Source organism: Hyla sarda, unplaced genomic scaffold, assembly GCF_029499605.1.
Source record: "Hyla sarda isolate aHylSar1 unplaced genomic scaffold, aHylSar1.hap1 scaffold_379, whole genome shotgun sequence".
NCBI lineage: Eukaryota > Metazoa > Chordata > Amphibia > Anura > Hylidae > Hyla > Hyla sarda.
This window is the reverse complement of record NW_026610398.1, coordinates 101547-129518: the sequence shown is the minus strand read 5'-3', so window position 1 is coordinate 129518 and position 27972 is coordinate 101547. Positions and strand designations below refer to the sequence as shown.

At 45.5% G+C, this 27972-nt stretch overlaps 10 non-coding genes across 10 annotated transcripts; all 10 read left to right on the top strand.

Moving 5' to 3' along the window:
• The first annotated feature begins 1954 nt into the window (after positions 1-1954).
• LOC130332537 (U2 spliceosomal RNA) lies at positions 1955-2145 on the top strand. Its single transcript, XR_008875211.1, has one exon. It is a non-coding gene; the product is annotated as a U2 spliceosomal RNA (small nuclear RNA).
• A 2100-nt stretch (positions 2146-4245) lies between these two features.
• On the top strand, positions 4246-4436 carry LOC130332565 (U2 spliceosomal RNA). The gene has a single exon (XR_008875236.1). It is a non-coding gene; the product is annotated as a U2 spliceosomal RNA (small nuclear RNA).
• Positions 4437-6525: 2089 nt separating this feature from the next.
• LOC130332564 (U2 spliceosomal RNA) lies at positions 6526-6716 on the top strand. Its single transcript, XR_008875235.1, has one exon. It is a non-coding gene; the product is annotated as a U2 spliceosomal RNA (small nuclear RNA).
• A 2097-nt stretch (positions 6717-8813) lies between these two features.
• On the top strand, positions 8814-9004 carry LOC130332562 (U2 spliceosomal RNA). Its single transcript, XR_008875234.1, has one exon. It is a non-coding gene; the product is annotated as a U2 spliceosomal RNA (small nuclear RNA).
• Positions 9005-11086: 2082 nt separating this feature from the next.
• LOC130332560 (U2 spliceosomal RNA) lies at positions 11087-11277 on the top strand. The gene has a single exon (XR_008875232.1). It is a non-coding gene; the product is annotated as a U2 spliceosomal RNA (small nuclear RNA).
• A 2085-nt stretch (positions 11278-13362) lies between these two features.
• LOC130332559 (U2 spliceosomal RNA) lies at positions 13363-13553 on the top strand. Its single transcript, XR_008875231.1, has one exon. It is a non-coding gene; the product is annotated as a U2 spliceosomal RNA (small nuclear RNA).
• A 2085-nt stretch (positions 13554-15638) lies between these two features.
• Positions 15639-15829, top strand: LOC130332455 (U2 spliceosomal RNA). Its single transcript, XR_008875144.1, has one exon. It is a non-coding gene; the product is annotated as a U2 spliceosomal RNA (small nuclear RNA).
• A 2084-nt stretch (positions 15830-17913) lies between these two features.
• On the top strand, positions 17914-18104 carry LOC130332558 (U2 spliceosomal RNA). Its single transcript, XR_008875230.1, has one exon. It is a non-coding gene; the product is annotated as a U2 spliceosomal RNA (small nuclear RNA).
• Positions 18105-20182: 2078 nt separating this feature from the next.
• LOC130332556 (U2 spliceosomal RNA) lies at positions 20183-20373 on the top strand. The gene has a single exon (XR_008875229.1). It is a non-coding gene; the product is annotated as a U2 spliceosomal RNA (small nuclear RNA).
• Positions 20374-22471: 2098 nt separating this feature from the next.
• On the top strand, positions 22472-22662 carry LOC130332555 (U2 spliceosomal RNA). The gene has a single exon (XR_008875228.1). It is a non-coding gene; the product is annotated as a U2 spliceosomal RNA (small nuclear RNA).
• The last annotated feature ends 5310 nt before the right edge of the window (positions 22663-27972 follow it).

The following is a 27972-nucleotide window of genomic DNA, read 5'->3' as shown; positions in this document are numbered from 1 at the left end:
CTGCTGCTTCTGCTTCTGCTTGTGTCTGGCCCCTGTTGGAGCGTCCAGGCACAGGACTTCTGCTGCTGCTGACTAAATGGCCTCCTTAATTGGATCATTTGAGTAGCCAGCACACCTGTGCAGGTAGGGCATGACATGATAGGCAGCTGCCTTGATAGCGGGTGGGTGCTGAATGTTCCTAATTGACAAAATAAGATTAATGCTTATGAAGAAATATAAAATCTCATCCCTTCCCCAATATCGCGCCACACCCCTACCCCTTAATTCCCTGGTTGAACGTGATGGACATATGTCTTTTTTCGACCGTACTAACTATGTAACTATGTAACATAACATGGGGGGGGGGGGGGGGGGTCTCCTGGCTGTTCACACAGGTGTGTCATTGCTGTACATTGACCATGCATTGCTTCTGTGGTATTGCAAAGGCAAAGACAAATGCTTCCAGCCATCCATTGCACTAATGGATTGGTCATCAGCTGGCTGTCTATGTCCCGCATCAATATAGACCAAAGTACAGAGGGTTAGGCTATGCTATTGTGCACCTACCTGATGCATCAGAAGGTGCGAGGCCCTTGCTAAATTCTGTGCACAGACTTTGAGATCTATGCTTTAGACTGTATCTAAACCTGCTCCAACATGGACTGACATTCTGGCCTACTTTCAGCCGATGCGACTTGTCTGTCGCTGAACAGTCGCTTTTTATGTATTCAGCACCTATGTATAATGTTGTAAAAATGCTCTAGAAGCTAAAGTCGCAGAAATGTCACACATATTTGGCCTGCAACTTTCTGTGCGACAAATTCAGACAGGAAAAATCAGTATAAATCCTTAGAAAATTATCCCCCAGTGTCTCCATCTGCTGGCGGTATTGAATAAGCATTGCTGCACTGATGGGGTATGCATTAGACGAAAAAAAAGAAGAAAAAGAAGAATAATACGCCCAGAAAAGAGGCGAAAAGGAGAAAAACGTAAAAAAACGTGAAAAAAAAGTAAGAGGAAGAGAAGGGAAAAAAAGGTGGAAATGGGTTTAAAAGTGATTTCGGCGGAGAAATATATATATATATATATATATATATATATATGCGCACACACACACATAGATATAAACGTATTCTCCGTTGAGATATTGCAGCCGCTGCTGTGTCCAGGCCCAGGAGCCTTAGCACTGTGCTGTGATGTCACTCAATACCACTGACATCACTAGGTGTAAACAACATCTCTCCTTTGCTGTGTATGTGACTATGGAGCTGTTTGGTGATGTCGTCTATTACGGCCTTCATAGAAGCAACAGGAGATTGTTGCATCCATCTTGAACCCTCAGAACTACAGTGCTATGATGTCACTCACTTCCACAGGCCTTGCAGAGTGTAAACAACAACAACCCAGCTTTGTTGTGTATGTAACCAAAGGGATTTGTGATGTCACCTAGAACCTTCACAGCAGCGACAGCTTTATGAGGAGCATCAGCACTGCTCTGCCTGAGCAGAACCATCACCGCCATAGGTTGTCAAATAACCCGGATTTAACCCACACAGGTAAGTCCAATGGGGTGCAGGCATGTCCTCTATGCTTACAGCTTCCCGTGGGTGTTGGTTTGATACCGTTTGGGGACAGCCAAGGAGGCATCTGCAGGCAACAAAGGTAGGTGTGTGCTTGTGTGTGTGTTTCCTATGCAGATCCTAAGCCCAGTGTCACATGCAAGTAGGAGGAGTAAGAAGGGTTCCTGGCAAATCCGGGTTATGGATTGCATTTAAAAAGGCCCCGTGGGAGTGCAATGGGCCCCTGTCTTGCTGCTTAGCAATAATGGTATGGGTTTAGGTTCTGCTGTGTGTACTGGTGGTTGACTGCCCCCCAGCCCAGAGTGTGCATGGAAAATTGTCTGGCAGCCTCCCTGACAGCAAGCAGTGATAGTGCCCATGAAGGGGACCTTGTTGGGCCCGCCCCTTTCACGGTTATCGCTTCTCGGCCTTTTGGCTAAGATCAAGTGTAGTATCTGTTCTTATCAGTTTAATATCTGATACGTCCCCTATCTGGGGACCATATATTAAATGGATTTTTGAGAACTGGGGCCGATTTCGAAGCTTGCTTCCGTCGCCCTATGCATTGACCCGATATGGCAGTATCTTCGGGTACAGTGCACCACCCCCTTACAGGGTTAAAAAGAAAGATTCCTACTTTCATTGCTACCTGCTTGCTGGCTAGCCAGCTAGCCAGCCCTGTGGGCCTTGCTGCTGCTGCAGCCAAAAAACAAAAGGTGATGCTGCTGCTGCTTCTGCTGCTTCTGCTTCTGCTTGTGTCTGGCCCCTGTTGGAGCGTCCAGGCACAGGACTTCTGCTGCTGCTGACTAAATGGCCTCCTTAATTGGATCATTTGAGTAGCCAGCACACCTGTGCAGGTAGGGCATGACATGATAGGCAGCTGCCTTGATAGCGGGTGGGTGCTGAATGTTCCTAATTGACAAAATAAGATTAATGCTTATGAAGAAATATAAAATCTCATCCCTTCCCCAATATCACGCCACACCCCTACCCCTTAATTCCCTGGTTGAACGTGATGGACATATGTCTTTTTTCGACCGTACTAACTATGTAACTATGTAACATAACATGGGGGGGGGGTCTCCTGGCTGTTCACACAGGTGTGTCATTGCTGTACATTGACCATGCATTGCTTCTGTGGTATTGCAAAGGCAAAGACAAATGCTTCCAGCCATCCATTGCACTAATGGATTGGTCATCAGCTGGCTGTCTATGTCCCGCATCAATATAGACCAAAGTACAGAGGGTTAGGCTATGCTATTGTGCACCTACCTGATGCATCAGAAGGTGCGAGGCCCTTGCTAAATTCTGTGCACAGACTTTGAGATCTATGCTTTAGACTGTATCTAAACCTGCTCCAACATGGACTGACATTCTGGCCTACTTTCAGCCGATGCGACTTGTCTGTCGCTGAACAGTCGCTTTTTATGTATTCAGCACCTATGTATAATGTTGTAAAAATGCTCTAGAAGCTAAAGTCGCAGAAATGTCACACATATTTGGCCTGCAACTTTCTGTGCGACAAATTCAGACAGGAAAAATCAGTATAAATCCTTAGAAAATTATCCCCCAGTGTCTCCATCTGCTGGCGGTATTGAATAAGCATTGCTGCACTGATGGGGTATGCATTAGACGAAAAAAAAGAAGAAAAAGAAGAATAATACGCCCAGAAAAGAGGCGAAAAGGAGAAAAACGTAAAAAAACGTGAAAAAAAAGTAAGAGGAAGAGAAGGGAAAAAAAGGTGGAAATGGGTTTAAAAGTGATTTCGGCGGAGAATATATATATATATATATATATATATATATATATATATATATATATATATATATATATATGCGCACACACACACATAGATATAAACGTATTCTCCGTTGAGATATTGCAGCCGCTGCTGTGTCCAGGCCCAGGAGCCTTAGCACTGTGCTGTGATGTCACTCAATACCACTGACATCACTAGGTGTAAACAACATCTCTCCTTTGCTGTGTATGTGACTATGGAGCTGTTTGGTGATGTCGTCTATTACGGCCTTCATAGAAGCAACAGGAGATTGTTGCATCCATCTTGAACCCTCAGAACTACAGTGCTATGATGTCACTCACTTCCACAGGCCTTGCAGAGTGTAAACAACAACAACCCAGCTTTGTTGTGTATGTAACCAAAGGGATTTGTGATGTCACCTAGAACCTTCACAGCAGCGACAGCTTTATGAGGAGCATCAGCACTGCTCTGCCTGAGCAGAACCATCACCGCCATAGGTTGTCAAATAACCCGGATTTAACCCACACAGGTAAGTCCAATGGGGTGCAGGCATGTCCTCTATGCTTACAGCTTCCCGTGGGTGTTGGTTTGATACCGTTTGGGGACAGCCAAGGAGGCATCTGCAGGCAACAAAGGTAGGTGTGTGCTTGTGTGTGTGTTTCCTATGCAGATCCTAAGCCCAGTGTCACATGCAAGTAGGAGGAGTAAGAAGGGTTCCTGGCAAATCCGGGTTATGGATTGCATTTAAAAAGGCCCCGTGGGAGTGCAATGGGCCCCTGTCTTGCTGCTTAGCAATAATGGTATGGGTTTAGGTTCTGCTGTGTGTACTGGTGGTTGACTGCCCCCCAGCCCAGAGTGTGCATGGAAAATTGTCTGGCAGCCTCCCTGACAGCAAGCAGTGATAGTGCCCATGAAGGGGACCTTGTTGGGCCCGCCCCTTTCACGGTTATCGCTTCTCGGCCTTTTGGCTAAGATCAAGTGTAGTATCTGTTCTTATCAGTTTAATATCTGATACGTCCCCTATCTGGGGACCATATATTAAATGGATTTTTGAGAACGGGGGCCGATTTCGAAGCTTGCTTCCGTCGCCCTATGCATTGACCCGATATGGCAGTATCTTCGGGTACAGTGCACCACCCCCTTACAGGGTTAAAAAGAAAGATTCCTACTTTCATTGCTACCTGCTTGCTGGCTAGCCAGCTAGCCAGCCCTGTGGGCCTTGCTGCTGCTGCAGCCAAAAAACAAAAGGTGGTGCTGCTGCTGCTTCTGCTGCTTCTGCTTCTGCTTGTGTCTGGCCCCTGTTGGAGCGTCCAGGCACAGGACTTCTGCTGCTGCTGACTAAATGGCCTCCTTAATTGGATCATTTGAGTAGCCAGCACACCTGTGCAGGTAGGGCATGACATGATAGGCAGCTGCCTTGATAGCGGGTGGGTGCTGAATGTTCCTAATTGACAAAATAAGATTAATGCTTATGAAGAAATATAAAATCTCATCCCTTCCCCAATATCGCGCCACACCCCTACCCCTTAATTCCCTGGTTGAACGTGATGGACATATGTCTTTTTTCGACCGTACTAACTATGTAACTATGTAACATAACATGGGGGGGGGGGGGTCTCCTGGCTGTTCACACAGGTGTGTCATTGCTGTACATTGACCATGCATTGCTTCTGTGGTATTGCAAAGGCAAAGACAAATGCTTCCAGCCATCCATTGCACTAATGGATTGGTCATCAGCTGGCTGTCTATGTCCCGCATCAATATAGACCAAAGTACAGAGGGTTAGGCTATGCTATTGTGCACCTACCTGATGCATCAGAAGGTGCGAGGCCCTTGCTAAATTCTGTGCACAGACTTTGAGATCTATGCTTTAGACTGTATCTAAACCTGCTCCAACATGGACTGACATTCTGGCCTACTTTCAGCCGATGCGACTTGTCTGTCGCTGAACAGTCGCTTTTTATGTATTCAGCACCTATGTATAATGTTGTAAAAATGCTCTAGAAGCTAAAGTCGCAGAAATGTCACACATATTTGGCCTGCAACTTTCTGTGCGACAAATTCAGACAGGAAAAATCAGTATAAATCCTTAGAAAATTATCCCCCAGTGTCTCCATCTGCTGGCGGTATTGAATAAGCATTGCTGCACTGATGGGGTATGCATTAGACGAAAAAAAAGAAGAAAAAGAAGAATAATACGCCCAGAAAAGAGGCGAAAAGGAGAAAAACGTAAAAAAACGTGAAAAAAAAGTAAGAGGAAGAGAAGGGAAAAAAAGGTGGAAATGGGTTTAAAAGTGATTTCGGCGGAGAATATATATATATATATATATATATATATATATATATATATATATATGCGCACACACACACATAGATATAAACGTATTCTCCGTTGAGATATTGCAGCCGCTGCTGTGTCCAGGCCCAGGAGCCTTAGCACTGTGCTGTGATGTCACTCAATACCACTGACATCACTAGGTGTAAACAACATCTCTCCTTTGCTGTGTATGTGACTATGGAGCTGTTTGGTGATGTCGTCTATTACGGCCTTCATAGAAGCAACAGGAGATTGTTGCATCCATCTTGAACCCTCAGAACTACAGTGCTATGATGTCACTCACTTCCACAGGCATTGCAGAGTGTAAACAACAACAACCCAGCTTTGTTGTGTATGTAACCAAAGGGATTTGTGATGTCACCTAGAACCTTCACAGCAGCGACAGCTTTATGAGGAGCATCAGCACTGCTCTGCCTGAGCAGAACCATCACCGCCATAGGTTGTCAAATAACCCGGATTTAACCCACACAGGTAAGTCCAATGGGGTGCAGGCATGTCCTCTATGCTTACAGCTTCCCGTGGGTGTTGGTTTGATACCGTTTGGGGACAGCCAAGGAGGCATCTGCAGGCAACAAAGGTAGGTGTGTGCTTGTGTGTGTGTTTCCTATGCAGATCCTAAGCCCAGTGTCACATGCAAGTAGGAGGAGTAAGAAGGGTTCCTGGCAAATCCGGGTTATGGATTGCATTTAAAAAGGCCCCGTGGGAGTGCAATGGGCCCCTGTCTTGCTGCTTAGCAATAATGGTATGGGTTTAGGTTCTGCTGTGTGTACTGGTGGTTGACTGCCCCCCAGCCCAGAGTGTGCATGGAAAATTGTCTGGCAGCCTCCCTGACAGCAAGCAGTGATAGTGCCCATGAAGGGGACCTTGTTGGGCCCGCCCCTTTCACGGTTATCGCTTCTCGGCCTTTTGGCTAAGATCAAGTGTAGTATCTGTTCTTATCAGTTTAATATCTGATACGTCCCCTATCTGGGGACCATATATTAAATGGATTTTTGAGAACGGGGGCCGATTTCGAAGCTTGCTTCCGTCGCCCTATGCATTGACCCGATATGGCAGTATCTTCGGGTACAGTGCACCACCCCCTTACAGGGTTAAAAAGAAAGATTCCTACTTTCATTGCTACCTGCTTGCTGGCTAGCCAGCTAGCCAGCCCTGTGGGCCTTGCTGCTGCTGCAGCCAAAAAACAAAAGGTGGTGCTGCTGCTGCTTCTGCTGCTTCTGCTTCTGCTTGTGTCTGGCCCCTGTTGGAGCGTCCAGGCACAGGACTTCTGCTGCTGCTGACTAAATGGCCTCCTTAATTGGATCATTTGAGTAGCCAGCACACCTGTGCAGGTAGGGCATGACATGATAGGCAGCTGCCTTGATAGCGGGTGGGTGCTGAATGTTCCTAATTGACAAAATAAGATTAATGCTTATGAAGAAATATAAAATCTCATCCCTTCCCCAATATCGCGCCACACCCCTACCCCTTAATTCCCTGGTTGAACGTGATGGACATATGTCTTTTTTCGACCGTACTAACTATGTAACTATGTAACATAACATGGGGGGGGGGGGGGGGTCTCCTGGCTGTTCACACAGGTGTGTCATTGCTGTACATTGACCATGCATTGCTTCTGTGGTATTGCAAAGGCAAAGACAAATGCTTCCAGCCATCCATTGCACTAATGGATTGGTCATCAGCTGGCTGTCTATGTCCCGCATCAATATAGACCAAAGTACAGAGGGTTAGGCTATGCTATTGTGCACCTACCTGATGCATCAGAAGGTGCGAGGCCCTTGCTAAATTCTGTGCACAGACTTTGAGATCTATGCTTTAGACTGTATCTAAACCTGCTCCAACATGGACTGACATTCTGGCCTACTTTCAGCCGATGCGACTTGTCTGTCGCTGAACAGTCGCTTTTTTATGTATTCAGCACCTATGTATAATGTTGTAAAAATGCTCTAGAAGCTAAAGTCGCAGAAATGTCACACATATTTGGCCTGCAACTTTCTGTGCGACAAATTCAGACAGGAAAAATCAGTATAAATCCTTAGAAAATTATCCCCCAGTGTCTCCATCTGCTGGCGGTATTGAATAAGCATTGCTGCACTGATGGGGTATGCATTAGACGAAAAAAAAGAAGAAAAAGAAGAATAATACGCCCAGAAAAGAGGCGAAAAGGAGAAAAACGTAAAAAAACGTGAAAAAAAAGTAAGAGGAAGAGAAGGGAAAAAAAGGTGGAAATGGGTTTAAAAGTGATTTCGGCGGAGAATATATATATATATATATATATATATATATATATATATATATATATATATGCGCACACACACACATAGATATAAACGTATTCTCCGTTGAGATATTGCAGCCGCTGCTGTGTCCAGGCCCAGGAGCCTTAGCACTGTGCTGTGATGTCACTCAATACCACTGACATCACTAGGTGTAAACAACATCTCTCCTTTGCTGTGTATGTGACTATGGAGCTGTTTGGTGATGTCGTCTATTACGGCCTTCATAGAAGCAACAGGAGATTGTTGCATCCATCTTGAACCCTCAGAACTACAGTGCTATGATGTCACTCACTTCCACAGGCCTTGCAGAGTGTAAACAACAACAACCCAGCTTTGTTGTGTATGTAACCAAAGGGATTTGTGATGTCACCTAGAACCTTCACAGCAGCGACAGCTTTATGAGGAGCATCAGCACTGCTCTGCCTGAGCAGAACCATCACCGCCATAGGTTGTCAAATAACCCGGATTTAACCCACACAGGTAAGTCCAATGGGGTGCAGGCATGTCCTCTATGCTTACAGCTTCCCGTGGGTGTTGGTTTGATACCGTTTGGGGACAGCCAAGGAGGCATCTGCAGGCAACAAAGGTAGGTGTGTGCTTGTGTGTGTGTTTCCTATGCAGATCCTAAGCCCAGTGTCACATGCAAGTAGGAGGAGTAAGAAGGGTTCCTGGCAAATCCGGGTTATGGATTGCATTTAAAAAGGCCCCGTGGGAGTGCAATGGGCCCCTGTCTTGCTGCTTAGCAATAATGGTATGGGTTTAGGTTCTGCTGTGTGTACTGGTGGTTGACTGCCCCCCAGCCCAGAGTGTGCATGGAAAATTGTCTGGCAGCCTCCCTGACAGCAAGCAGTGATAGTGCCCATGAAGGGGACCTTGTTGGGCCCGCCCCTTTCACGGTTATCGCTTCTCGGCCTTTTGGCTAAGATCAAGTGTAGTATCTGTTCTTATCAGTTTAATATCTGATACGTCCCCTATCTGGGGACCATATATTAAATGGATTTTTGAGAACGGGGGCCGATTTCGAAGCTTGCTTCCGTCGCCCTATGCATTGACCCGATATGGCAGTATCTTCGGGTACAGTGCACCACCCCCTTACAGGGTTAAAAAGAAAGATTCCTACTTTCATTGCTACCTGCTTGCTGGCTAGCCAGCTAGCCAGCCCTGTGGGCCTTGCTGCTGCTGCAGCCAAAAAACAAAAGGTGGTGCTGCTGCTGCTTCTGCTGCTTCTGCTTCTGCTTGTGTCTGGCCCCTGTTGGAGCGTCCAGGCACAGGACTTCTGCTGCTGCTGACTAAATGGCCTCCTTAATTGGATCATTTGAGTAGCCAGCACACCTGTGCAGGTAGGGCATGACATGATAGGCAGCTGCCTTGATAGCGGGTGGGTGCTGAATGTTCCTAATTGACAAAATAAGATTAATGCTTATGAAGAAATATAAAATCTCATCCCTTCCCCAATATCGCGCCACACCCCTACCCCTTAATTCCCTGGTTGAACGTGATGGACATATGTCTTTTTTCGACCGTACTAACTATGTAACTATGTAACATAACATGGGGGGGGGGGGGGGGGTCTCCTGGCTGTTCACACAGGTGTGTCATTGCTGTACATTGACCATGCATTGCTTCTGTGGTATTGCAAAGGCAAAGACAAATGCTTCCAGCCATCCATTGCACTAATGGATTGGTCATCAGCTGGCTGTCTATGTCCCGCATCAATATAGACCAAAGTACAGAGGGTTAGGCTATGCTATTGTGCACCTACCTGATGCATCAGAAGGTGCGAGGCCCTTGCTAAATTCTGTGCACAGACTTTGAGATCTATGCTTTAGACTGTATCTAAACCTGCTCCAACATGGACTGACATTCTGGCCTACTTTCAGCCGATGCGACTTGTCTGTCGCTGAACAGTCGCTTTTTATGTATTCAGCACCTATGTATAATGTTGTAAAAATGCTCTAGAAGCTAAAGTCGCAGAAATGTCACACATATTTGGCCTGCAACTTTCTGTGCGACAAATTCAGACAGGAAAAATCAGTATAAATCCTTAGAAAATTATCCCCCAGTGTCTCCATCTGCTGGCGGTATTGAATAAGCATTGCTGCACTGATGGGGTATGCATTAGACGAAAAAAAAGAAGAAAAAGAAGAATAATACGCCCAGAAAAGAGGCGAAAAGGAGAAAAACGTAAAAAAACGTGAAAAAAAAGTAAGAGGAAGAGAAGGGAAAAAAAGGTGGAAATGGGTTTAAAAGTGATTTCGGCGGAGAAATATATATATATATATATATATATATATATATATGCGCACACACACACATAGATATAAACGTATTCTCCGTTGAGATATTGCAGCCGCTGCTGTGTCCAGGCCCAGGAGCCTTAGCACTGTGCTGTGATGTCACTCAATACCACTGACATCACTAGGTGTAAACAACATCTCTCCTTTGCTGTGTATGTGACTATGGAGCTGTTTGGTGATGTCGTCTATTACGGCCTTCATAGAAGCAACAGGAGATTGTTGCATCCATCTTGAACCCTCAGAACTACAGTGCTATGATGTCACTCACTTCCACAGGCCTTGCAGAGTGTAAACAACAACAACCCAGCTTTGTTGTGTATGTAACCAAAGGGATTTGTGATGTCACCTAGAACCTTCACAGCAGCGACAGCTTTATGAGGAGCATCAGCACTGCTCTGCCTGAGCAGAACCATCACCGCCATAGGTTGTCAAATAACCCGGATTTAACCCACACAGGTAAGTCCAATGGGGTGCAGGCATGTCCTCTATGCTTACAGCTTCCCGTGGGTGTTGGTTTGATACCGTTTGGGGACAGCCAAGGAGGCATCTGCAGGCAACAAAGGTAGGTGTGTGCTTGTGTGTGTGTTTCCTATGCAGATCCTAAGCCCAGTGTCACATGCAAGTAGGAGGAGTAAGAAGGGTTCCTGGCAAATCCGGGTTATGGATTGCATTTAAAAAGGCCCCGTGGGAGTGCAATGGGCCCCTGTCTTGCTGCTTAGCAATAATGGTATGGGTTTAGGTTCTGCTGTGTGTACTGGTGGTTGACTGCCCCCCAGCCCAGAGTGTGCATGGAAAATTGTCTGGCAGCCTCCCTGACAGCAAGCAGTGATAGTGCCCATGAAGGGGACCTTGTTGGGCCCGCCCCTTTCACGGTTATCGCTTCTCGGCCTTTTGGCTAAGATCAAGTGTAGTATCTGTTCTTATCAGTTTAATATCTGATACGTCCCCTATCTGGGGACCATATATTAAATGGATTTTTGAGAACGGGGGCCGATTTCGAAGCTTGCTTCCGTCGCCCTATGCATTGACCCGATATGGCAGTATCTTCGGGTACAGTGCACCACCCCCTTACAGGGTTAAAAAGAAAGATTCCTACTTTCATTGCTACCTGCTTGCTGGCTAGCCAGCTAGCCAGCCCTGTGGGCCTTGCTGCTGCTGCAGCCAAAAAACAAAAGGTGGTGCTGCTGCTTCTGCTGCTTCTGCTTCTGCTTGTGTCTGGCCCCTGTTGGAGCGTCCAGGCACAGGACTTCTGCTGCTGCTGACTAAATGGCCTCCTTAATTGGATCATTTGAGTAGCCAGCACACCTGTGCAGGTAGGGCATGACATGATAGGCAGCTGCCTTGATAGCGGGTGGGTGCTGAATGTTCCTAATTGACAAAATAAGATTAATGCTTATGAAGAAATATAAAATCTCATCCCTTCCCCAATATCGCGCCACACCCCTACCCCTTAATTCCCTGGTTGAACGTGATGGACATATGTCTTTTTTCGACCGTACTAACTATGTAACTATGTAACATAACATGGGGGGGGGGGTCTCCTGGCTGTTCACACAGGTGTGTCATTGCTGTACATTGACCATGCATTGCTTCTGTGGTATTGCAAAGGCAAAGACAAATGCTTCCAGCCATCCATTGCACTAATGGATTGGTCATCAGCTGGCTGTCTATGTCCCGCATCAATATAGACCAAAGTACAGAGGGTTAGGCTATGCTATTGTGCACCTACCTGATGCATCAGAAGGTGCGAGGCCCTTGCTAAATTCTGTGCACAGACTTTGAGATCTATGCTTTAGACTGTATCTAAACCTGCTCCAACATGGACTGACATTCTGGCCTACTTTCAGCCGATGCGACTTGTCTGTCGCTGAACAGTCGCTTTTTATGTATTCAGCACCTATGTATAATGTTGTAAAAATGCTCTAGAAGCTAAAGTCGCAGAAATGTCACACATATTTGGCCTGCAACTTTCTGTGCGACAAATTCAGACAGGAAAAATCAGTATAAATCCTTAGAAAATTATCCCCCAGTGTCTCCATCTGCTGGCGGTATTGAATAAGCATTGCTGCACTGATGGGGTATGCATTAGACGAAAAAAAAGAAGAAAAAGAAGAATAATACGCCCAGAAAAGAGGCGAAAAGGAGAAAAACGTAAAAAAACGTGAAAAAAAAGTAAGAGGAAGAGAAGGGAAAAAAAGGTGGAAATGGGTTTAAAAGTGATTTCGGCGGAGAAATATATATATATATATATATATATATATATATATATATATATATATGCGCACACACACACATAGATATAAACGTATTCTCCGTTGAGATATTGCAGCCGCTGCTGTGTCCAGGCCCAGGAGCCTTAGCACTGTGCTGTGATGTCACTCAATACCACTGACATCACTAGGTGTAAACAACATCTCTCCTTTGCTGTGTATGTGACTATGGAGCTGTTTGGTGATGTCGTCTATTACGGCCTTCATAGAAGCAACAGGAGATTGTTGCATCCATCTTGAACCCTCAGAACTACAGTGCTATGATGTCACTCACTTCCACAGGCCTTGCAGAGTGTAAACAACAACAACCCAGCTTTGTTGTGTATGTAACCAAAGGGATTTGTGATGTCACCTAGAACCTTCACAGCAGCGACAGCTTTATGAGGAGCATCAGCACTGCTCTGCCTGAGCAGAACCATCACCGCCATAGGTTGTCAAATAACCCGGATTTAACCCACACAGGTAAGTCCAATGGGGTGCAGGCATGTCCTCTATGCTTACAGCTTCCCGTGGGTGTTGGTTTGATACCGTTTGGGGACAGCCAAGGAGGCATCTGCAGGCAACAAAGGTAGGTGTGTGCTTGTGTGTGTGTTTCCTATGCAGATCCTAAGCCCAGTGTCACATGCAAGTAGGAGGAGTAAGAAGGGTTCCTGGCAAATCCGGGTTATGGATTGCATTTAAAAAGGCCCCGTGGGAGTGCAATGGGCCCCTGTCTTGCTGCTTAGCAATAATGGTATGGGTTTAGGTTCTGCTGTGTGTACTGGTGGTTGACTGCCCCCCAGCCCAGAGTGTGCATGGAAAATTGTCTGGCAGCCTCCCTGACAGCAAGCAGTGATAGTGCCCATGAAGGGGACCTTGTTGGGCCCGCCCCTTTCACGGTTATCGCTTCTCGGCCTTTTGGCTAAGATCAAGTGTAGTATCTGTTCTTATCAGTTTAATATCTGATACGTCCCCTATCTGGGGACCATATATTAAATGGATTTTTGAGAACGGGGGCCGATTTCGAAGCTTGCTTCCGTCGCCCTATGCATTGACCCGATATGGCAGTATCTTCGGGTACAGTGCACCACCCCCTTACAGGGTTAAAAAGAAAGATTCCTACTTTCATTGCTACCTGCTTGCTGGCTAGCCAGCTAGCCAGCCCTGTGGGCCTTGCTGCTGCTGCAGCCAAAAAACAAAAGGTGGTGCTGCTGCTGCTTCTGCTGCTTCTGCTTCTGCTTGTGTCTGGCCCCTGTTGGAGCGTCCAGGCACAGGACTTCTGCTGCTGCTGACTAAATGGCCTCCTTAATTGGATCATTTGAGTAGCCAGCACACCTGTGCAGGTAGGGCATGACATGATAGGCAGCTGCCTTGATAGCGGGTGGGTGCTGAATGTTCCTAATTGACAAAATAAGATTAATGCTTATGAAGAAATATAAAATCTCATCCCTTCCCCAATATCGCGCCACACCCCTACCCCTTAATTCCCTGGTTGAACGTGATGGACATATGTCTTTTTTCGACCGTACTAACTATGTAACTATGTAACATAACATGGGGGGGGGGTCTCCTGGCTGTTCACACAGGTGTGTCATTGCTGTACATTGACCATGCATTGCTTCTGTGGTATTGCAAAGGCAAAGACAAATGCTTCCAGCCATCCATTGCACTAATGGATTGGTCATCAGCTGGCTGTCTATGTCCCGCATCAATATAGACCAAAGTACAGAGGGTTAGGCTATGCTATTGTGCACCTACCTGATGCATCAGAAGGTGCGAGGCCCTTGCTAAATTCTGTGCACAGACTTTGAGATCTATGCTTTAGACTGTATCTAAACCTGCTCCAACATGGACTGACATTCTGGCCTACTTTCAGCCGATGCGACTTGTCTGTCGCTGAACAGTCGCTTTTTATGTATTCAGCACCTATGTATAATGTTGTAAAAATGCTCTAGAAGCTAAAGTCGCAGAAATGTCACACATATTTGGCCTGCAACTTTCTGTGCGACAAATTCAGACAGGAAAAATCAGTATAAATCCTTAGAAAATTATCCCCCAGTGTCTCCATCTGCTGGCGGTATTGAATAAGCATTGCTGCACTGATGGGGTATGCATTAGATGAAAAAAAAGAAGAAAAAGAAGAAGAATACGCCCAGAAAAGAGGCGAAAAGGAGAAAAACGTAAAAAAACGTGAAAAAAAAGTAAGAGGAAGAGAAGGGAAAAAAAGGTGGAAATGGGTTTAAAAGTGATTTCGGCGGAGAAATATATATATATATATATATATATATATATATATATATATATATGCGCACACACACACATAGATATAAACGTATTCTCCGTTGAGATATTGCAGCCGCTGCTGTGTCCAGGCCCAGGAGCCTTAGCACTGTGCTGTGATGTCACTCAATACCACTGACATCACTAGGTGTAAACAACATCTCTCCTTTGCTGTGTATGTGACTATGGAGCTGTTTGGTGATGTCGTCTATTACGGCCTTCATAGAAGCAACAGGAGATTGTTGCATCCATCTTGAACCCTCAGAACTACAGTGCTATGATGTCACTCACTTCCACAGGCCTTGCAGAGTGTAAACAACAACAACCCAGCTTTGTTGTGTATGTAACCAAAGGGATTTGTGATGTCACCTAGAACCTTCACAGCAGCGACAGCTTTATGAGGAGCATGAGCACTGCTCTGCCTGAGCAGAACCATCACCGCCATAGGTTGTCAAATAACCCGGATTTAACCCACACAGGTAAGTCCAATGGGGTGCAGGCATGTCCTCTATGCTTACAGCTTCCCGTGGGTGTTGGTTTGATACCGTTTGGGGACAGCCAAGGAGGCATCTGCAGGCAACAAAGGTAGGTGTGTGCTTGTGTGTGTGTTTCCTATGCAGATCCTAAGCCCAGTGTCACATGCAAGTAGGAGGAGTAAGAAGGGTTCCTGGCAAATCCGGGTTATGGATTGCATTTAAAAAGGCCCCGTGGGAGTGCAATGGGCCCCTGTCTTGCTGCTTAGCAATAATGGTATGGGTTTAGGTTCTGCTGTGTGTACTGGTGGTTGACTGCCCCCCAGCCCAGAGTGTGCATGGAAAATTGTCTGGCAGCCTCCCTGACAGCAAGCAGTGATAGTGCCCATGAAGGGGACCTTGTTGGGCCCGCCCCTTTCACGGTTATCGCTTCTCGGCCTTTTGGCTAAGATCAAGTGTAGTATCTGTTCTTATCAGTTTAATATCTGATACGTCCCCTATCTGGGGACCATATATTAAATGGATTTTTGAGAACGGGGGCCGATTTTGAAGCTTGCTTCCGTCGCCCTATGCATTGACCCGATATGGCAGTATCTTCGGGTACAGTGCACCACCCCCTTACAGGGTTAAAAAGAAAGATTCCTACTTTCATTGCTACCTGCTTGCTGGCTAGCCAGCTAGCCAGCCCTGTGGGCCTTGCTGCTGCTGCAGCCAAAAAACAAAAGGTGGTGCTGCTGCTGCTTCTGCTGCTTCTGCTTCTGCTTGTGTCTGGCCCCTGTTGGAGCGTCCAGGCACAGGACTTCTGCTGCTGCTGACTAAATGGCCTCCTTAATTGGATCATTTGAGTAGCCAGCACACCTGTGCAGGTAGGGCATGACATGATAGGCAGCTGCCTTGATAGCGGGTGGGTGCTGAATGTTCCTAATTGACAAAATAAGATTAATGCTTATGAAGAAATATAAAATCTCATCCCTTCCCCAATATCGCGCCACACCCCTACCCCTTAATTCCCTGGTTGAACGTGATGGACATATGTCTTTTTTCGACCGTACTAACTATGTAACTATGTAACATAACATGGGGGGGGGGGTCTCCTGGCTGTTCACACAGGTGTGTCATTGCTGTACATTGACCATGCATTGCTTCTGTGGTATTGCAAAGGCAAAGACAAATGCTTCCAGCCATCCATTGCACTAATGGATTGGTCATCAGCTGGCTGTCTATGTCCCGCATCAATATAGACCAAAGTACAGAGGGTTAGGCTATGCTATTGTGCACCTACCTGATGCATCAGAAGGTGCGAGGCCCTTGCTAAATTCTGTGCACAGACTTTGAGATCTATACTTTAGACTGTATCTAAACCTGCTCCAACATGGACTGACATTCTGGCCTACTTTCAGCCGATGCGACTTGTCTGTCGCTGAACAGTCGCTTTTTATGTATTCAGCACCTATGTATAATGTTGTAAAAATGCTCTAGAAGCTAAAGTCGCAGAAATGTCACACATATTTGGCCTGCAACTTTCTGTGCGACAAATTCAGACAGGAAAAATCAGTATAAATCCTTAGAAAATTATCCCCCAGTGTCTCCATCTGCTGGCGGTATTGAATAAGCATTGCTGCACTGATGGGGTATGCATTAGACGAAAAAAAAGAAGAAAAAGAAGAATAATACGCCCAGAAAAGAGGCGAAAAGGAGAAAAACGTAAAAAAACGTGAAAAAAAAGTAAGAGGAAGAGAAGGGAAAAAAAGGTGGAAATGGGTTTAAAAGTGATTTCGGCGGAGAAATATATATATATATATATATATATATATATATATATATATATGCGCACACACACACATAGATATAAACGTATTCTCCGTTGAGATATTGCAGCCGCTGCTGTGTCCAGGCCCAGGAGCCTTAGCACTGTGCTGTGATGTCACTCAATACCACTGACATCACTAGGTGTAAACAACATCTCTCCTTTGCTGTGTATGTGACTATGGAGCTGTTTGGTGATGTCGTCTATTACGGCCTTCATAGAAGCAACAGGAGATTGTTGCATCCATCTTGAACCCTCAGAACTACAGTGCTATGATGTCACTCACTTCCACAGGCCTTGCAGAGTGTAAACAACAACAACCCAGCTTTGTTGTGTATGTAACCAAAGGGATTTGTGATGTCACCTAGAACCTTCACAGCAGCGACAGCTTTATGAGGAGCATCAGCACTGCTCTGCCTGAGCAGAACCATCACCGCCATAGGTTGTCAAATAACCCGGATTTAACCCACACAGGTAAGTCCAATGGGGTGCAGGCATGTCCTCTATGCTTACAGCTTCCCGTGGGTGTTGGTTTGATACCGTTTGGGGACAGCCAAGGAGGCATCTGCAGGCAACAAAGGTAGGTGTGTGCTTGTGTGTGTGTTTCCTATGCAGATCCTAAGCCCAGTGTCACATGCAAGTAGGAGGAGTAAGAAGGGTTCCTGGCAAATCCGGGTTATGGATTGCATTTAAAAAGGCCCCGTGGGAGTGCAATGGGCCCCTGTCTTGCTGCTTAGCAATAATGGTATGGGTTTAGGTTCTGCTGTGTGTACTGGTGGTTGACTGCCCCCCAGCCCAGAGTGTGCATGGAAAATTGTCTGGCAGCCTCCCTGACAGCAAGCAGTGATAGTGCCCATGAAGGGGACCTTGTTGGGCCCGCCCCTTTCACGGTTATCGCTTCTCGGCCTTTTGGCTAAGATCAAGTGTAGTATCTGTTCTTATCAGTTTAATATCTGATACGTCCCCTATCTGGGGACCATATATTAAATGGATTTTTGAGAACGGGGGCCGATTTCGAAGCTTGCTTCCGTCGCCCTATGCATTGACCCGATATGGCAGTATCTTCGGGTACAGTGCACCACCCCCTTACAGGGTTAAAAAGAAAGATTCCTACTTTCATTGCTACCTGCTTGCTGGCTAGCCAGCTAGCCAGCCCTGTGGGCCTTGCTGCTGCTGCAGCCAAAAAACAAAAGGTGGTGCTGCTGCTGCTTCTGCTGCTTCTGCTTCTGCTTGTGTCTGGCCCCTGTTGGAGCGTCCAGGCACAGGACTTCTGCTGCTGCTGACTAAATGGCCTCCTTAATTGGATCATTTGAGTAGCCAGCACACCTGTGCAGGTAGGGCATGACATGATAGGCAGCTGCCTTGATAGCGGGTGGGTGCTGAATGTTCCTAATTGACAAAATAAGATTAATGCTTATGAAGAAATATAAAATCTCATCCCTTCCCCAATATCGCGCCACACCCCTACCCCTTAATTCCCTGGTTGAACGTGATGGACATATGTCTTTTTTCGACCGTACTATGTAACTATGTAACATAACATGGGGGGGGGTCTCCTGGCTGTTCACACAGGTGTGTCATTGCTGTACATTGACCATGCATTGCTTCTGTGGTATTGCAAAGGCAAAGACAAATGCTTCCAGCCATCCATTGCACTAATGGATTGGTCATCAGCTGGCTGTCTATGTCCCGCATCAATATAGACCAAAGTACAGAGGGTTAGGCTATGCTATTGTGCACCTACCTGATGCATCAGAAGGTGCGAGGCCCTTGCTAAATTCTGTGCACAGACTTTGAGATCTATGCTTTAGACTGTATCTAAACCTGCTCCAACATGGACTGACATTCTGGCCTACTTTCAGCCGATGCGACTTGTCTGTCGCTGAACAGTCGCTTTTTATGTATTCAGCACCTATGTATAATGTTGTAAAAATGCTCTAGAAGCTAAAGTCGCAGAAATGTCACACATATTTGGCCTGCAACTTTCTGTGCGACAAATTCAGACAGGAAAAATCAGTATAAATCCTTAGAAAATTATCCCCCAGTGTCTCCATCTGCTGGCGGTATTGAATAAGCATTGCTGCACTGATGGGGTATGCATTAGACGAAAAAAAAGAAGAAAAAGAAGAATAATACGCCCAGAAAAGAGGCGAAAAGGAGAAAAACGTAAAAAAACGTGAAAAAAAAGTAAGAGGAAGAGAAGGGAAAAAAAGGTGGAAATGGGTTTAAAAGTGATTTCGGCGGAGAAATATATATATATATATATATATATATATATATATATATATATGCGCACACACACACATAGATATAAACGTATTCTCCGTTGAGATATTGCAGCCGCTGCTGTGTCCAGGCCCAGGAGCCTTAGCACTGTGCTGTGATGTCACTCAATACCACTGACATCACTAGGTGTAAACAACATCTCTCCTTTGCTGTGTATGTGACTATGGAGCTGTTTGGTGATGTCGTCTATTACGGCCTTCATAGAAGCAACAGGAGATTGTTGCATCCATCTTGAACCCTCAGAACTACAGTGCTATGATGTCACTCACTTCCACAGGCCTTGCAGAGTGTAAACAACAACAACCCAGCTTTGTTGTGTATGTAACCAAAGGGATTTGTGATGTCACCTAGAACCTTCACAGCAGCGACAGCTTTATGAGGAGCATCAGCACTGCTCTGCCTGAGCAGAACCATCACCGCCATAGGTTGTCAAATAACCCGGATTTAACCCACACAGGTAAGTCCAATGGGGTGCAGGCATGTCCTCTATGCTTACAGCTTCCCGTGGGTGTTGGTTTGATACCGTTTGGGGACAGCCAAGGAGGCATCTGCAGGCAACAAAGGTAGGTGTGTGCTTGTGTGTGTGTTTCCTATGCAGATCCTAAGCCCAGTGTCACATGCAAGTAGGAGGAGTAAGAAGGGTTCCTGGCAAATCCGGGTTATGGATTGCATTTAAAAAGGCCCCGTGGGAGTGCAATGGGCCCCTGTCTTGCTGCTTAGCAATAATGGTATGGGTTTAGGTTCTGCTGTGTGTACTGGTGGTTGACTGCCCCCCAGCCCAGAGTGTGCATGGAAAATTGTCTGGCAGCCTCCCTGACAGCAAGCAGTGATAGTGCCCATGAAGGGGACCTTGTTGGGCCCGCCCCTTTCACGGTTATCGCTTCTCGGCCTTTTGGCTAAGATCAAGTGTAGTATCTGTTCTTATCAGTTTAATATCTGATACGTCCCCTATCTGGGGACCATATATTAAATGGATTTTTGAGAACGGGGGCCGATTTCGAAGCTTGCTTCCGTCGCCCTATGCATTGACCCGATATGGCAGTATCTTCGGGTACAGTGCACCACCCCCTTACAGGGTTAAAAAGAAAGATTCCTACTTTCATTGCTACCTGCTTGCTGGCTAGCCAGCTAGCCAGCCCTGTGGGCCTTGCTGCTGCTGCAGCCAAAAAACAAAAGGTGGTGCTGCTGCTGCTTCTGCTGCTTCTGCTTCTGCTTGTGTCTGGCCCCTGTTGGAGCGTCCAGGCACAGGACTTCTGCTGCTGCTTACTAAATGGCCTCCTTAATTGGATCATTTGAGTAGCCAGCACACCTGTGCAGGTAGGGCATGACATGATAGGCAGCTGCCTTGATAGCGGGTGGGTGCTGAATGTTCCTAATTGACAAAATAAGATTAATGCTTATGAAGAAATATAAAATCTCATCCCTTCCCCAATATCGCGCCACACCCCTACCCCTTAATTCCCTGGTTGAACGTGATGGACATATGTCTTTTTTCGACCGTACTAACTATGTAACTATGTAACATAACATGGGGGGGGGGGGGGGGGGGGGTCTCCTGGCTGTTCACACAGGTGTGTCATTGCTGTACATTGACCATGCATTGCTTCTGTGGTATTGCAAAGGCAAAGACAAATGCTTCCAGCCATCCATTGCACTAATGGATTGGTCATCAGCTGGCTGTCTATGTCCCGCATCAATATAGACCAAAGTACAGAGGGTTAGGCTATGCTATTGTGCACCTACCTGATGCATCAGAAGGTGCGAGGCCCTTGCTAAATTCTGTGCACAGACTTTGAGATCTATGCTTTAGACTGTATCTAAACCTGCTCCAACATGGACTGACATTCTGGCCTACTTTCAGCCGATGCGACTTGTCTGTCGCTGAACAGTCGCTTTTTATGTATTCAGCACCTATGTATAATGTTGTAAAAATGCTCTAGAAGCTAAAGTCGCAGAAATGTCACACATATTTGGCCTGCAACTTTCTGTGCGACAAATTCAGACAGGAAAAATCAGTATAAATCCTTAGAAAATTATCCCCCAGTGTCTCCATCTGCTGGCGGTATTGAATAAGCATTGCTGCACTGATGGGGTATGCATTAGACGAAAAAAAAGAAGAAAAAGAAGAATAATACGCCCAGAAAAGAGGCGAAAAGGAGAAAAACGTAAAAAAACGTGAAAAAAAAGTAAGAGGAAGAGAAGGGAAAAAAAGGTGGAAATGGGTTTAAAAGTGATTTCGGCGGAGATATATATATATATATATATATATATATATATATATATATATATATATGCGCACACACACACATAGATATAAACGTATTCTCCGTTGAGATATTGCAGCCGCTGCTGTGTCCAGGCCCAGGAGCCTTAGCACTGTGCTGTGATGTCACTCAATACCACTGACATCACTAGGTGTAAACAACATCTCTCCTTTGCTGTGTATGTGACTATGGAGCTGTTTGGTGATGTCGTCTATTACGGCCTTCATAGAAGCAACAGGAGATTGTTGCATCCATCTTGAACCCTCAGAACTACAGTGCTATGATGTCACTCACTTCCACAGGCCTTGCAGAGTGTAAACAACAACAACCCAGCTTTGTTGTGTATGTAACCAAAGGGATTTGTGATGTCACCTAGAACCTTCACAGCAGCGACAGCTTTATGAGGAGCATGAGCACTGCTCTGCCTGAGCAGAACCATCACCGCCATAGGTTGTCAAATAACCCGGATTTAACCCACACAGGTAAGTCCAATGGGGTGCAGGCATGTCCTCTATGCTTACAGCTTCCCGTGGGTGTTGGTTTGATACCGTTTGGGGACAGCCAAGGAGGCATCTGCAGGCAACAAAGGTAGGTGTGTGCTTGTGTGTGTGTTTCCTATGCAGATCCTAAGCCCAGTGTCACATGCAAGTAGGAGGAGTAAGAAGGGTTCCTGGCAAATCCGGGTTATGGATTGCATTTAAAAAGGCCCCGTGGGAGTGCAATGGGCCCCTGTCTTGCTGCTTAGCAATAATGGTATGGGTTTAGGTTCTGCTGTGTGTACTGGTGGTTGACTGCCCCCCAGCCCAGAGTGTGCATGGAAAATTGTCTGGCAGCCTCCCTGACAGCAAGCAGTGATAGTGCCCATGAAGGGGACCTTGTTGGGCCCGCCCCTTTCACGGTTATCGCTTCTCGGCCTTTTGGCTAAGATCAAGTGTAGTATCTGTTCTTATCAGTTTAATATCTGATACGTCCCCTATCTGGGGACCATATATTAAATGGATTTTTGAGAACGGGGGCCGATTTCGAAGCTTGCTTCCGTCGCCCTATGCATTGACCCGATATGGCAGTATCTTCGGGTACAGTGCACCACCCCCTTACAGGGTTAAAAAGAAAGATTCCTACTTTCATTGCTACCTGCTTGCTGGCTAGCCAGCTAGCCAGCCCTGTGGGCCTTGCTGCTGCTGCAGCCAAAAAACAAAAGGTGGTGCTTCTGCTGCTTCTGCTTGTGTCTGGCCCCTGTTGGAGCGTCCAGGCACAGGACTTCTGCTGCTGCTGACTAAATGGCCTCCTTAATTGGATCATTTGAGTAGCCAGCACACCTGTGCAGGTAGGGCATGACATGATAGGCAGCTGCCTTGATAGCGGGTGGGTGCTGAATGTTCCTAATTGACAAAATAAGATTAATGCTTATGAAGAAATATAAAATCTCATCCCTTCCCCAATATCGCGCCACACCCCTACCCCTTAATTCCCTGGTTGAACGTGATGGACATATGTCTTTTTTCGACCGTACTAACTATGTAACTATGTAACATAACATGGGGGGGGGGGGGGGGGGGTCTCCTGGCTGTTCACACAGGTGTGTCATTGCTGTACATTGACCATGCATTGCTTCTGTGGTATTGCAAAGGCAAAGACAAATGCTTCCAGCCATCCATTGCACTAATGGATTGGTCATCAGCTGGCTGTCTATGTCCCGCATCAATATAGACCAAAGTACAGAGGGTTAGGCTATGCTATTGTGCACCTACCTGATGCATCAGAAGGTGCGAGGCCCTTGCTAAATTCTGTGCACAGACTTTGAGATCTATGCTTTAGACTGTATCTAAACCTGCTCCAACATGGACTGACATTCTGGCCTACTTTCAGCCGATGCGACTTGTCTGTCGCTGAACAGTCGCTTTTTATGTATTCAGCACCTATGTATAATGTTGTAAAAATGCTCTAGAAGCTAAAGTCGCAGAAATGTCACACATATTTGGCCTGCAACTTTCTGTGCGACAAATTCAGACAGGAAAAATCAGTATAAATCCTTAGAAAATTATCCCCCAGTGTCTCCATCTGCTGGCGGTATTGAATAAGCATTGCTGCACTGATGGGGTATGCATTAGACGAAAAAAAAGAAGAAAAAGAAGAATAATACGCCCAGAAAAGAGGCGAAAAGGAGAAAAACGTGAAAAAACGTGAAAAAAAAGTAAGAGGAAGAGAAGGGAAAAAAAGGTGGAAATGGGTTTAAAAGTGATTTCGGCGGAGAAATATATATATATATATATATATATATATATATATATATGCGCACACACACACATAGATATAAACGTATTCTCCGTTGAGATATTGCAGCCGCTGCTGTGTCCAGGCCCAGGAGCCTTAGCACTGTGCTGTGATGTCACTCAATACCACTGACATCACTAGGTGTAAACAACATCTCTCCTTTGCTGTGTATGTGACTATGGAGCTGTTTGGTGATGTCGTCTATTACGGCCTTCATAGAAGCAACAGGAGATTGTTGCATCCATCTTGAACCCTCAGAACTACAGTGCTATGATGTCACTCACTTCCACAGGCCTTGCAGAGTGTAAACAACAACAACCCAGCTTTGTTGTGTATGTAACCAAAGGGATTTGTGATGTCACCTAGAACCTTCACAGCAGCGACAGCTTTATGAGGAGCATCAGCACTGCTCTGCCTGAGCAGAACCATCACCGCCATAGGTTGTCAAATAACCCGGATTTAACCCACACAGGTAAGTCCAATGGGGTGCAGGCATGTCCTCTATGCTTACAGCTTCCCGTGGGTGTTGGTTTGATACCGTTTGGGGACAGCCAAGGAGGCATCTGCAGGCAACAAAGGTAGGTGTGTGCTTGTGTGTGTGTTTCCTATGCAGATCCTAAGCCCAGTGTCACATGCAAGTAGGAGGAGTAAGAAGGGTTCCTGGCAAATCCGGGTTATGGATTGCATTTAAAAAGGCCCCGTGGGAGTGCAATGGGCCCCTGTCTTGCTGCTTAGCAATAATGGTATGGGTTTAGGTTCTGCTGTGTGTACTGGTGGTTGACTGCCCCCCAGCCCAGAGTGTGCATGGAAAATTGTCTGGCAGCCTCCCTGACAGCAAGCAGTGATAGTGCCCATGAAGGGGACCTTGTTGGGCCCGCCCCTTTCACGGTTATCGCTTCTCGGCCTTTTGGCTAAGATCACGTGTGGATTTCTGTGCGTGGTTTGGGTTGAAAGGAGTGGTGATCGGGGCCCTCTTTACGGGGGGCCCTGGATTGTTGCTGAGCTGCGATCGTGGGTTTTACCTGCAAAAATGAGCGAGAAGGCGCGTGGACTTGAGGACACGGTGCGGATCTACGTTCCTGGCGAGCACCGGGGGACGATCGGACTTGACCAAATCGTTGTGGAGATTCTTCGCATGCTTGATTACCTACAGGTATGGAATGTATTGGCTATACAGGATTTTCCTAGGCAAGGAATTTATGATATTACTTTTTGTGGTTCTGAGATTTGCCAGAGAGTCTATATGGATCTTGAAGAAATGAAGAGGAAAAGTGAGCCTGCTATAATGAAGAAGATTAAAGTGGAACCGTTATTTATGAATACAACAAAGGTAGTAATTGTCCACATGTATAATCCTAAGGTTTCTGATGAAATGGTTACAAACTTTTTGTTCCGGTATTGCGAGGAAGTGAAATTTATAGGAAGACTTAAGAACAAGTTTGGGTACTTTAATTGTAAGAGAAAGTTTATTGTAAAATTTAAAAAAGATGAAGGAATGCAAGATGGAAGGAAGAGCATACCACAGGTGTTTTCTATCGGAGGAGAGAGAGGTTTCTGCTTTTATGAAGGCCAGTTGCAATATTGTAGAAAGTGCCATGCCTATGGCCATGTGCAGGATTATTGCCCTGAGAAAGGAGAATGTTGCAGAAATTGTGGGAAAACTGGTCATGAAGCAAGTATTTGTACAGAGAAGAAGACATGTGATATCTGTGGAAGTGAGGAACATTTGGCAAGAGGCTGTGATATGTGGTATAAAAAGAAGAGAAGTTATGCTGATGCAGCTGGGAATAGAGGAGAACAAAGAGAAAAAGGGGGAGGGAGGTTTGTTCCTGGAGTTGGTGAGAGTGTGAGTGTGAGTGTTAATGTGGCACAGGTGGCTGAGGAAAGTTCTGTGATAGTGGAGCACATTAGCACTCAGGAGAGGTCAGGGGAGGAGGGTGTTTCCACTGCTGTGACTGGTGAGGAGACAGGTGTGGGAGGTGAATTTACCTTGGTGAAAAAGAAAAAAGCAAAAAAAGTGAAAGTGGTGGAGAAAATTGAGACAGTGTATGGTGATGTTCTTTCTAGTGAAGAGGCTATGGATGATATTGAATGTCCAAACCCAATTGTGGGGGAGGAGGAGGGAATGGAAGTTGTTGGGTCATCTCAGAGATCTCTAACACCTGGTCAGAGAGTTTCTCGCAGTAAGGAAGAAGAGGAGGAGGAAGATGAGGATGTGCAGGTTGTGAATAAAAGGTGTAAGACAGGGAGCTGGTCTGAGGATCAGGAAGCCCTTGTTCTTGGTAGTGATAATGAAATAGACAGGGACTCTAACATAGGGTCGCCTGATTGTTTTGCAAGTTTACATAGGAAAGTTGAAGGCCAAAATGTTAATTTCTAAGTTAAGATGGATTTTAAAGCATTTGGTTTTCTTTTCCTAGTTATTATGACTTTGGTTGTAACAACTATTAATGTAAGAAGTATTGAGTCTGAAATTAGGAGAGCTGCAATTTTTGATATTCTTGAGAATGTTAGAAGTGATGTGATATGTTTACAGGAGTGTGCAATAAAGTCAGCACCTTATGCAAATGAGTGGAAGTGTGGGCAGTCCTTCTGGTCCACATGTGCAGAAAACAAAAATGAAGGTGTTGGGATTTTATTGCGAAACAGGGACATTAAAGTTTTAAATTGCCAAACTTTAGTACCTGGTCGTTGTATGGTTTTAATTTTTGAGGTTTTGGGCCAGAGGATGAGAATTTTTAATGTGTATGCTCCAGCAGAAAAACAAGCACGTTTGTCTTTTTTAGAGTCCCTTAAGTTTTTTATCCCTGGTCGTGAAGATACTATTATTGTTGGCGATTTTAACTGCATTAGATCCGTCAATGATCGTGAGAGCTCTGCTGAGGTTAGAACTGATATTACTTCCAATGTTTTAAATCAAATTATTCAAGACTTGCATTTTACTGATGTTGGACTGATGGTTAGCACTGATGAAAGATATACGTACATATCAGATAGTGGCCGCTGTAAATCCCGGATCGATTACATCCTGGTCTCTGATGGGATTAAGGTGGTCCGGTGCAATCAAATGATGTCAACTTTCTCAGACCACAAGATGGTGTCGGCTGAGATAAGTGTCACAGAGTCCCTTCATTTTGGGAGGGGGCTCTGGAAATTAAATGTAAGTCTATTGGAAGATGAGGAAGTAATGGCTGGTTTTAATCATGTGTTTTTATCCTGTGTTTCTAAACAACCTGATTTTAGTAATGTCTTAGTGTGGTGGGAATGGGCTAAAGGAGAGTTTTCTAATTTCTTTAAGATGTTTTGCATAAAGAGAGCACAAGAGAAGAGGAGGAGTGATGAAAGGCTTGTATCCCGGTTAGAGACTCTCTATAAGTTTAAACGTGTTGGTGTGGAGGTGGAGGATGAGATTGTTAAGGTGAAGGGGGAGATGAAAAAAAGGTTGTTGGAAAAGGGAAGGAATATTGTATATAAGTCTAAAGTGCAGCACCTAGAAGAAAATGAGCAGTGTACACAGTATTTCTTTAAAAAATGTTTTAATGCTAAAGGTGTTTTTAAATCTGTTTTTACCCCTACGGGGGAAGTTTTTGGAGAGGAGATGGTGAAGGAGATTGGCAGATTTTATGAGACACTCTTTAGTAATAAGAGCAGAGCCAGTGAGACGGAGATGAATGATTATTGTAATATTTTGGAGAATAATGTTCCTGTTGAAAAAGTAGATTTTTTGATTGATGATGTTAGTGAAGGGGAGATCAAGCAGGCCCTGGATAAGATGGCCAAAGGGAAGACACCAGGCTGTGATGGTCTCCCCGCTGAGTTTTATTCCGCGTTCTGGAATATTTTAAGTAAAGAGTTTACACGGGTGGTGCAATATGTTTTTAACTCAGGTGTTTTAGCTGAATCTATGAAGAAAGGGGTCATAACATTAATTCATAAAAAAGGTGATGGCAGAGATCTTAAAAATTGGAGACCTATAACTTTATTAAATTGTGACTACAAGATAATTGCTAAGATTGTGGCTAATAGACTGAGTGATGTAGTGGACCACCTTGTGGGAGAATACCAAGTTTGTGCAGTACCGAAAAGAAAAATAACAGATAATTTATTGCTTTTAAGAGACTCTATTTA